Here is a 12,022-nt window from a genome sequence, read left to right on the forward strand (position 1 = left end):
ACATTTTGTGTTAACTAAAGTGTTGGATACTCATGTCTTTCACCCAATTTCCGATTCCTAATGTACGTGGATTTTTTATTATCCAGTCTCTTTAGAAATATCCATTTTAACCATTTTAGATGAACAATGAGAAAGAAGTGCTCAAGGCAGCTGAGGTGCGTTCAGGTAGTTGTTTGTGTAAATGTTAGTGTCTTTTTGAAGAGGAACAGTGTCAGTGATTCCTTTGAGAGGGAGAACACAGCAGTAACTCTAGATTTTGCCATTTTCTGTCAAATAAGTTTTCATTTTTTGATGCTAAAAATTAATAGTGTACGTAAGGGCTGTTTTGACTGGAAATTAAATAAACAAGAGGGTGGTCTCTGACATTAGGCCAGCACTGAAGATCTCCAATATGTTTATACATAATTTATCAAATTGATTCTTTAGCAAACATTACAGGATCACAAGGTGGCTCAGAAGCCTATTCTGAGAAGACTAGAATGCATCTCACTTTTCTGTGCCATCAGTGATTAAACAGTTTTAGCACCCACACATAAATGTTAAGAAACTCAAATACACCCCAGGGCTACAGACAAAAAGCCTGAGGCAGTCTGCTCACTCCACCACAAACCCCTTTAACACTGCATCAAAATGAGCCATACATACATATAAAGGTAATGTGCAGTGTTGTTTATTCAGTTTACTTTGCATTCAGGGCCGTCATGTTTCGTGTCACTTTAACCTGCAATTTTAACAATTTCTTCAACAGAGGAAAAACAAGCAAACAAAAAAGCAAGCTACAATAGGAAAGAAAGATGCTTTGTCTGTGCTCCCACAACTAAATGGGGGAGATGAATGCAGGGGCAGAGAGAAGAGCATGCAGCTTATATTTCCACCATCTCTATCTCGCATCTCGTTTTTCTTTTTTCTCTCTCAACTTGTAGTTTTGATGTGTTTGTCTCTTTTCTGTTACTTTGTGTCTTTTATAAAGTGCATTTTTTCTATAAAAACCTGTGGCTTTTGGGCAAGAGAAGCCAAACAAGAGTGAGTTTGTACCTCTTTGCCAGCCTTGCTGAGTAAAATGGCAGGTTTTTTGAAAACTGGCTAATCCACACCAGGTGAGTTCAATTTAATTAGTACAACTCTGCTCAGCCAATGAGGTTGCACCACACTAGTCATGCCAAAAAAGCTTCAGGACAACGGTGTGCCTTCAAAAAAAAAGAGAAAACATTAGCTCTATTTCTTTGCATAACCACGATTCCTATCATCTCCTTTCAGGTATTCTTTTTTGTTGGAACCACTGGAGATTTCTAAGGGAAATTAAAGTTCTACAAGCTGGTGCTATAAGTTTGTGGTCAAAATAGAAAACACTGTTACTCTCCATAAGTGTACTTCACTTAATGAACTTAGATTGGCCAGATCACATGACAAATGCCTTTGTGTCCTGCGTCAGAACCATTGAAAGGGTTTGAAGAGGAAAACTTTCTCCATAGTTTAGTTGTTTCTTTACCATGCTGGTAGAAACCAAGGTTCACAATATCTACAACAAAAATATAGTCATTTTTAGTTCATATCCGAAACCACCAGTGAACCTACATGTGTCTTCTGAATTTTTATATGCCATGTTCATGATGGTACAATAGTGGAGAATCTAAAGGCAAGGTTTCTTTGGGGACTAATTTGTTTGAAATGCCCTGAAAGGATTTTAAAAAATACATTTTAGGCCAAAGTCTTCTAAAAATGGAAACTTTAGCGAAAGTTCTGCCAGGAAGACTAGAATGTTACGTCATTTATTCATTCATTATTCCTGACCAATCACGGGCCTTCACTTGTCTTTAAAGTGACTCGACTTACCAATTCTGTTGCTTTCAGGTGTCTATGTTTTGACATTCCCCTCCTTCCTCCACCGCCACCACCACCAGCAGACTTTTTAATTTCTAGTGAACTGTTATCTTTCAACTTTTAAAATTCCATTGAGGATATAAAAAGAATTGTCTTCCTTCACTCTTGCCACCTGAGTCTTTCTGGCAGAACTATTATAAAGACTATTGTCTGTGGTGTAGCTTTCAGAAGCATTCATCTCTCAGACGCCTGGTTCCCATCACCACCGCTGTGAACAATTCTCTATAAATCTCTACAACGGAGAATTTCACAGCAAACCACTCTAAACGACTTTGTTTACATTGTAACCATTTAATTATACAGAATAAATTCATTTTAAATTACTTTTTCAGTGCATAAAGACTGGATGTACAAGTTGCTTTAAAAACCAGTGCCACAATAAATGTACATGCATCCGTAGAAGTGTTAATGCAAGACTTAAATAGACCCTTCAAACTATCAAGTTTACAATCTAGGCAGCACAAGCTAGAAAGGTAAGTACGTTTGGCCAGTGGGACATGTCATACAGGATTATTCAAAACATGCTTTGAATATTACTTAAGATCTGCTTTCCTCCCTCACAGAGACACAGAGGCACTTCTCCCGTTTTGACTCCTAACTTCCTATACATTATACAGAGGGGGCAGCTCAGACAGTCAGATACATTATTTTGCTTTTAGTCAAATGAGGGTGAACAGAGGTATGAAGTATGTGGAAATAAAAGGCCAGGCTGCCGTGGATTGACACAGGCCTGAAAAAAGGGCAGCAAAACTAAAAAAAGTCTGCTTACATGCAATTCGAGCCAGAATCTATATGTATGCAGCACATTTTTGTCAAACATGGAATTACTGAAGCTACACCATCAACTGCTTTCCTAGATTTTGCTTGATCTGGTAGCCATGTGGATCCACATGATAGTGAGCTCTGCTATCATAGTTAGAGAGGCCATGGCCTCCAATCAGGCAAAATCAAAGAAAGCAGACTGAAAAGAAAGTTTAATTTAGTTATTCTGATGCAGCCGACACTCATTTTAACCTTAACCCAAAACCTAAACCTAACCCTGGTCCCAGTCCTCATGCTGTTGATAGTGAATGTTGGGTTTAATCAGAAAGCTCTAGAGGACTGACAAAATGGAGGTTTTTCTATTGTGTTTTGCCACTGGGGCCTTTGTGCTTGGTTATTCATTCTGAACACTCTCAAACAAACCTTTTGGTGTGGTGGGTAAGAAAGCCATCAGTCTGCTTAGATCAGTCAATACCTCCCATCAGAGTTTATCCTGGGAGTTATAGCTGGGAGGTGGAAAAAAGCTAATTATTTAGGTAAAAATTCGCAAAGTTTGTCAAAGAACTTCCTCAACCTTCCTTACCACAACAGAGACTATGAAAACTCCTTGTAAGCTTAATAGGTGCTGTGCCTAGCATAACTCAGTATACACTACAAGCCAGTTTCCCAGACAGGGATTAAGCCTAGTCCTGGACTACACAGGGTTTTGAATGGAGATTTTCCATTGAAAGGGAAATATAGATCATGACTTTGCTGAATCCTTGTCTGGGAAATTATCCCTATATATCTAAAAGTTTGTAGATACCAGCTTCCTTCTGAAATAAAGGGTATTAATAAGGAGTGTGTCCCCCTTTGCTGCAGCAACAGCCTCTGTTCTTCTGAAAAAGATTTACACTAGATGTTGGAACTTTTGCTGTGAGGATTTGATTGCACTCAGCCACAATAAGTGAGGCCAGGTGTTCATCTGGGACAAATAGGTCTGGATTACAAACTCTAACTCATTCCTAAGGTATTGGATGGAGCTCCATCACTCCATCATCTCCAATGCTCCACGGGCCAATATTGGGGAGTCTCTAGCCGATGCTCACATGTGGCTGCTCCAGAGCGTCCCATTCTATTGGCAATGCATTTCTATGGATGGCATACAAACGATGTGCACAGCTGAATGCCTGTGTCAGCAATGGGTGCACCTTAAAGTAGCTGAATGCAATAATTACAAGAGGGGTCTGGACTTTGGACATGGAAGTAAGACAGCTTGTTGCTGCATGTGTGCTGTTTGTTGGACAAGAACTACTTTTTAGCCGATACTAAATTGCATTCTTTGAAAAAGAAAATGTTTACCATTCAAATTCGCTTGAAAAAGTTGTCTGTAATCTCAAAAATGAAATCTGTTTGAGGAGCCATTCCTCTCTAAAGCATAACAAAGAGGAATACAACACAATCAAGTGGGCTCTACGAGTCACAAAGCACAGTCCTGTATCGGAATGTGTGCAAATAAATCTCTGAAACAAAATGGCCAATAAAATACAAGCCATGAAATGTAGAAATAAAGAACAAATCACCAAAATGCCACATCAACCACAAATTGCAAAGCAGTTGCATATTGACATCATAAGTCTCCGTTACAAGAGATGTAGCACTTCAGAAAACAGCTTTTGCAAGACAGAAGCCTTAAACCCCTTTTGCTAGTCTTATAGCAAGCCTGCTGAATGTTAATTGCAAGGTGCAAACTGGCTTATCCATGACCCTGGCTCTTTTATTGAGTTTAATATGGTAACATCATTATTCTAGAATTCTTAGAGGCAGCATTGTTGGCTGTGGTTGAATACTGGAAATAAGGCCCCCAAGTATCTGGCATACTGATTGGTAGTCTGTTTTTGTGTTCACTACACAAAACAATTTATGTCTCCTTCCTTCAGTTGTTTTTTCTGGAAATTATTCAGTATCTTTGATTTGTGCTTTCTTTATTTATTTTGCACTCTCTCAAGTTGTTTTCATGTTTCTCTCTTTTGATTCTCTGTTTCGCTGATTCATCCCACTTTCAGATTTACGTTTGCAACTTGTTGAGTCACTTTAAAAGAAGCAGGGTTTATTCTACATTCAAGCACTCAGATTTCCATATTGAGCCAAACTACATGACTACATCATTTGTGGATGGAAATATTTCAGGCTGATACATACATGACATACAGCATCTCTCCATTTGCTGCTAAATGGTGCTGAAAAATGAAAAACTGATGTCCAGATGACAGTACTGCATCCACTCATTCTTGAGCAGCCTAGCACACTTGTCTGTCTGGTTTGACTAATAGTTCTGCTTATAAGATGATCATATGTAGTGTTATCTAATCAAAGTCACAGACAGGACTGAGACTGGTTATGTATCACTAAAAAAACTGAAAATCATAGGAAGTTTTGAGCTGCACTACACAGAATAAGCTAAATCAGTAATTTTGTAATAACTAGGAATTTTTGGCTTAATTTTTTTGGCTTGTTCAGAAAGAAAGAAAGATCTGTTCCCAGCCAGAAGCCTAGTAGCTCCATTATTTCTACACTAAACATATGTGGATGCTCTTCCTAATTATTGAGTTCAGGTATTTCAGCCATACCCTTTGCTGAGAGGTAGATAAAGTCAAGCACATGGCCATGAAGTCTTCAAAGACAAACATTGGGTTGTTCTGAAAAGCTCAGTTACTTTACATGTGGCACTGCCACCTTTGCCTCAAATCAGTTCATGGCATTTATGCTAGATCTGCCCTGGTCAACTGTAAATGCTATCATTGTGAAAGGAAAGCATCTAGCAACAACAGCTCAACTCACATAGCGGGGCTGCAGAGTGCTGAAGCATGTAGCACATAAAAATTGCCTGTGCTGTGTTGCATCACTCACTACAGAGTTTCAAACTGCTTCTGGAAGCAACATCAACACAAGAACTGTACGCCAGGAGTTTCATGAAATGGGTTTCCATGGCCGAGCAAATGCACCCAAGCCTGGGGTCACTATGCACGATACCAAATGTCAGCCACCACTGGACTCTGGAGCAGTGGAACTGTGTTCTCTTGAGCGATGAATCACACTTCCCTATTTGGCAGTCTGATGGATGAGTCTGGGTTTGGCGGATGCCAGGAAAATGCTACCTACAGGAATGCATAGTGCCAACTATAAAGGTTTGATAGAGGGGGGAGGTCGACTCTGGGGCTGTTTTTTTTAAGGTTTGGGCCCCTTAGTTCCAGTGTGGGGTAATGTTAATGCTATGCAAACACATTTAGACAGTTATAAGCTTCCTTTTTTGTGGAAGGTCCTTTCTGTTCTAGCATGACTGTCCTCTTGTCCATAAGGGCTATAAAGACATGGTTTGTTAATTTTGTTGTGGAGGAACTCCAGTGGCCTGAACAGAGCCCTGACCTCAACCCCACTAAACACCTTTTGAAATGAATTGAAATATTGATTGTGAAACAGGTGGATGCTCCATATTATGGGTTGTCCAACAAGCTCATATAGGTGTGATTGTCACTTTTGGCTAAACAATGTATCAAGTTCCAGTACACTGAGTTTTCCCACCATCAATTTAAGTTTTATTTTGAGTGTTTATTGTGGGAATTAAAACTTTATTGTAACATAAAATGTCCACCTTTATTATCATTATTGTTTACTGTGATGCATTGGCTGTAACCTATCTCATGGAAAATATGCCACCGTTTGTAATCACTACCTCCTGGAGGATGTAATTGGTATTACAGCTAAACAAATACATCAGTCTCTGGCGCCACACAGTGGAGCTGCACCTCCCTCACCCAGTCACATCAAATGCTAAGAATTAAGGGAAAAAAGAAAAACAAAGAACAGATTATGGGCTTCATGCCAGTTCAATTTGACAGAGGAAAAAGGAAACAGGCCCGATCTGCTTTTAAGCTTTCCAGTTGAACATTGCCAGTTTCATTACTACAAAGAAATAGGCTACATGTTCAATTTAGACCCTTCCTCCCCCATTTGCAAGGCAATTCCAATATCCTCTGAGAAACAAGCAAGTGTGGCAAAAAGAAAGGAGATTCAATTGAGGTTATCTCAGTGGTTTTAGAGGGGTAGCTCATTCAGCATACCAAACACAGAGGGAGGGAGTGTGTTAAAGCCTCTTTTTCAGCCATGGAGTATCTTTTTTGATTTAAAATAAATTTTAACAGAATATTCTTCCTCAAGAACTCAATGTACTCTGATGATCTACAGTTACACACATGTATTTCTTCATTATTAATGTCTGTCAAGCTATTCCATGGCACAGCATTTTCAAAAAATTTTGAACAGGGGCAAGAGAGGCTGAGTCTTTCAGAAGTAGAGATTAAGACTAAGCTCACTTATGATAGACTTAGGTGAAGTGGAATAGTGTCCTATGGTCCGACCAATCAAAATGTAGTTCTTTTTGGAAATCATGGACACTGCGTACTCTGGGCTAAAGACTACCCGGCTTGTTATCAGCGCACTGTTTAAAAGCCAGCATCCGTGATGGTGTGGGGGTGCATTTGTGCACATGGCATGTGACATCTGTGAAGGCACCATTAATGCTGAATGATATATACAGGTTTTGGCAACATGTGCTGCCATCCAGACGACGTCTTTTTCAAACCACATTCAGTATTACAACAGGATTGCTCCATATTAAAAGAGTCCGGGTGTTAAATTGGCCTATCTGCAGTCTAGACCTGTTACCCACTGAACACATTTAGTGTATTACAAACAAAAAATACGGCAACTTTGACCCTGAACTGTTCAGCAGCTGAACGCCTACTTCAAGCAGGAACAGGAAAACATTTCACTTTTAAAACTAGAGCAATTGGTCTCCTCAGTTCCCAAACGTTTACAGAGTGTTATTAAAAGAAGAGGTATAGCAACAGAGATAAATATGCTCTCGCTCCTACTTTTTTGAAACATGCTGCAGGCATCAAATTCAGATTTGACATATTTTTCAAAAATGTTTTTTTCTTCATTTTTTTAAACACAATTTGATAACATTTGATGTTTTTGTAGTATTTTCAACTAAATATAGAATATACATCATTTGCATTCTATTTGTATTTACATTTTGCACAGTGTCTCAACTTTTTCGAAAATGGGGTTGTACTGCTAGGTTTAAAGAGGCAAGCAACCAATCAAAAGCAAACAATAGACATTTTGTTAAAAAATACTAATAATTACTTCTTTTTTAAAATTAAACAAATCACTGCTTACAGTAACTTTCCATTAACTCGATGATTAACAGGAAGCAAAATCTTGTCTAAAAGGGTGTGATTTCCACAGTCACATACGAAAATGTAGGGAGATGCACTTATCAACTGTGTCTGACTCGACTAATTAATCAACTGAGCCATCAATCACATCAGTGACACTGTGTGCCCTTGATAGTTGAAGGCATAATGTTGGATCACTGGTTTTAATGCCAGGACTGACAGGGAGATATTCTAGAACAGTGTAAATGAAGGGAACATTCTAGAACAGTGTAAATGAGGAAAACATCCTAGAACTGTGTACATTCAAGAACATTATGAATAGAGATGAACATTCTAGAAAAGTGTGAATGAGTGCGAATATGCTAGAATTGTATGGATGGGGGTTTGAACATTCTAGAACAATGTGAACCTGGGACAATCTACAACAGTGTGAATGAGGGAGAACATTCTAGAAGAGTGTGAATGTACAACACAAGCCTCATGTTACACTGAGTTCTTTATCTGGTCATCCTACCTGGTCATCACAGCAATCATAGATTTAATTCTGATTCTCAGTTTTTTTTAGATCATCTCTGGTAGACTTCTAAGACCAGTCACTGGTTAATCTGAACATGTCTGTGGTATAAATAGGCTGGCTTAGTTTCTTTACTCAATATTTACTGTTCATTATTCAGTAATGCATATTCATTAGTTATTTCTTTATTCATCATTCTTCTGTTCACTGTTGATTACAACTCTTATTGCTATCATTGTGTTATTGCTTGCTTTCCAATGTCAAACAGAGACGGATGAGTTCCCCTTAGGAGTCTTGGTTTCTTTCAAGGTTACTTCCTCCTGCTCTTAGGGAGGTTTTCCTGCCAATGTCTTGCTTGGACTGCTCACAAGGGGCTTGGGTCTGGATTTGTGTGAATGGGAGGAGAACATTCTAGGGCATTCTAGAGCAGTGTGAATAGAGGAGAACATTCTAGAGCAGTGTGAATGGAGGAGAACATTGTAGAATAGTGTGAATGGAGGAGAACATTGTAGAACAGTGTGAATGGGAAAACATTATACAAAGCTGTAAATAGAGGAAGAACATTTTGGAATAGGCTAAATGAGGATAACATTCTAAAACAATATGAATGAGAGTAGAACATTGTAGAACAGTGTGAATGAGAACATTATACAACACACTAAATGGAAGAAGAAAGATTTGCAAAAAACAAGAAAATGCCCCTAGAACTGTCATTCTCGCATATATTTTCTAAATGTCGTGCTTGGTTTGCTCACTGGGGGCTTAGACCAGGATTTCTGTGAATAGGAGGAGAATGTTCTAGAACTATGTGAATGGGAGAACATTCTAGAACAATGTGAATTGGGAAGAACATTCTAGAACAGTGTGAACAACTGCCTTATGCTTTGTTGAGTTCTTTACCTGTTCATACTAACATGTCCTCATGGAAATGGGATCAACAAACACCTGCGCTTTAAATTTGATGTTTCTATATATGTTTCTCTATCTTTGTGATAACACAGCGCAAAAATATGGTTCAATCATTTCCTGAATCTGTAGAGTCGCCCTTTCCATTCCATCTCATCACGAGATCGTACATGGCTCTTGAGCTTGTTTGTATTTGTTGGGTCAGCCTTTCAGCAGTGAAATGATGGATTTCCTTTGCAAAATGGACCAATAAAATATGACTCAGATTAATGGTACAAATTGAGGAACAAACCCTGCTGTAGTTGTTCGCTCTAGGCTCTCTTGTGCTTTAGGGACATAAAAGGGTCTTCTTGGACTCAGATATCATTATAGGCTGAGAGCCTTTGCACGTTCCGCTTGGATCCTCCTGCCTCTCTGGCCTTTCAACTTCAAAGCCACTGCTCTTCTGACCACTGCGCTGAGCTCTCATTACATGGCCAGCTACGCCACTACTATTCCACAGAACAATCTCCTGACCTTCAATGCTTTTATTGATGAAGCACACTTGAAGCTTCTGTTCGTCCTCAGAACAAGTACAAAACGGAATTAAGGATGTTAGAAATGATCTAATTACGATTACACCAGGTTCAACATAAATGGGTTCTCCTTCTATCATAAGGGAAATGAAAGGGAGGTGTAGTCAGTGCAGCTGAGGAGATGAAACACCATATAACGTGCTTTATATTTTTCTGTAGGCGAGGAGAAGGGACGCATTGATCCAGGCCGTCTCTGGTGATTTCTTCCTCCGTACTCCTTCCCCTATTTCATAAACATATGACCCACGCTGCAACTGACCAAGGTCAAATATTCCTCCGAGGGGGAAAAAGAGAAGCAGAGCAAGATGGAGAGGAGAAGGAGGAGAAAGAGCTGCCATCAAATATGCATGTGTAACTGTCGCTTCCGAACCTGCGATCAAGAGTGCTGAATGATGGATGTCGGAGAATGAAAGAGAGAGACAAAAAAGAGAAGGATGCAAGATACAGAAACACCCGGAGAAGCTCTCCGTCTCCATGTGCACCGCTGACTGGCTGCTTATTGCTTCTCCGACAGAAGAATATTAAACTGCATTTCATCTCACATCCGCTTTAACGAGGCCCACTGAAGAAGCTGAGAGCAAAGACGGAGCAAGGTTACTGCAATCTGCTCTTGGCCCTCTTCTCCATCTCTCTATCCCTCCCTCCTTTCCCAAAAAACAAGCCCCTCTGTCCCCCAGATCTGGCCTCGGCAACCACAAGACACGCTCACTTCAAACACTCGAGCTGTGATCATTTGCAATGCATCTTAATAATCCTCCACCCCTTGAGTCAAGAGGGTGAGAGAGAATGAAAGGAAGAGGGGAAGGGAAAAAAAAAAGCATAGGGAAAGTTACGCCAGTCTCAATGTGGAATGCTAAAACGCTAGAGGGAAGAGGAATAGATTGACACTGGGCTTTTAGCGCTGGGGAGGTGAATGCATATCAAGCAGTAAGCGTTAGCTCGGAGAGAGACGGGTTCGTATACATACAGAAAACAAAAACTGGCCCTCATTAGCAAAGGTCCTTGTGTGTGTACGTGTTACTCGGAGGAGGAAAGGATAAGATAAAACGGTGGGAGGGGAGGAGGGGTGTAAGGAAGAAGAAAGAAGACAAAGATGACCAAGTTCGCTGCCTCAAATAGTCATGCTTTGTCTCATATTGATGAGCAGCTAATAAGCGAACTTTGAGACAGCCTTGATAACTTTTCTCAATTTCGAGCACATAGTGGCATATTGATTATTCATTCAGAACAATGGTTTTGAAGCTGGTTAATTACTAGCTGCGAGAACTTATGATACAACATGGTGAAATGTGATTGTGGGGGATGAAAAAGAAGCTCAAAAAGATCCCACAGGCTTCCATCTTGACTCACACTTGACCATGAGCTGCAGCACCTTCTAAAGACAATATAATGATTGCTCTATGCTTAAGTGCCTTCATTAATGAAATATGGTGTAATTTATTGTTTTGCTGAGTTCTGTGGGTTGTTTAATTAACAACAGGAGGAAAGATAAAAGGGAATTTCACAGATTTTTCTAAATACCTGCAAATAAAGTCATTCGGAATGGTTTGATGTAAAATGAGGCATTCTAAAGACTCGGCATGACAGTAAGTGGACAAGACGTAGAAAAAGTAAACAACCTTAGATTTACTTCTTTGAGATGTGACCTGCAAAATTTACTCGGTACAGCTTAGTTTTTGGAATATTCCGCTGAAGACCCTCCTTGTAAGGACGCAATGAGGATGATAATTTAGTTCCAATTTTAGCTTAAATGTTTAAATAAGGTCTTTTGTCATTTTACTGTCATTCTTTAAACTAGTTTATGTAGCTTATTGGCTTGATTTGAAATATATGAAGATTTTGGCATTAATGTGTGGAAACAGTTATGGTGACTACTGACTTCCAGTGTTTGTGAGCACTGTTAGCCTAGCAGCTCCAACAACAAAAAAATTGGACACTAAACGTGTCTTGGCTGGTGGACCGCATTTGGGGTAAGTGGTAAGTCATGTCAATTTGACTTTTTGCCAAACTGTTCCATATTGGTGTAGTGTAGTTGTTAACACCTCTTGCCTTCTACACTGTAGACTGGGGTTCAATCCCCTGCCTGGGCAAGCACCCTACACTATACCAATAAGAGTCCTTGGGCAAGACTCCTAACACTACCTTTGCCTACCAGTGTAAAA

Source organism: Colossoma macropomum, unplaced genomic scaffold (genome assembly GCF_904425465.1).
Source record: "Colossoma macropomum unplaced genomic scaffold, Colossoma_macropomum, whole genome shotgun sequence".
Classification (NCBI taxonomy): domain Eukaryota; kingdom Metazoa; phylum Chordata; class Actinopteri; order Characiformes; family Serrasalmidae; genus Colossoma; species Colossoma macropomum.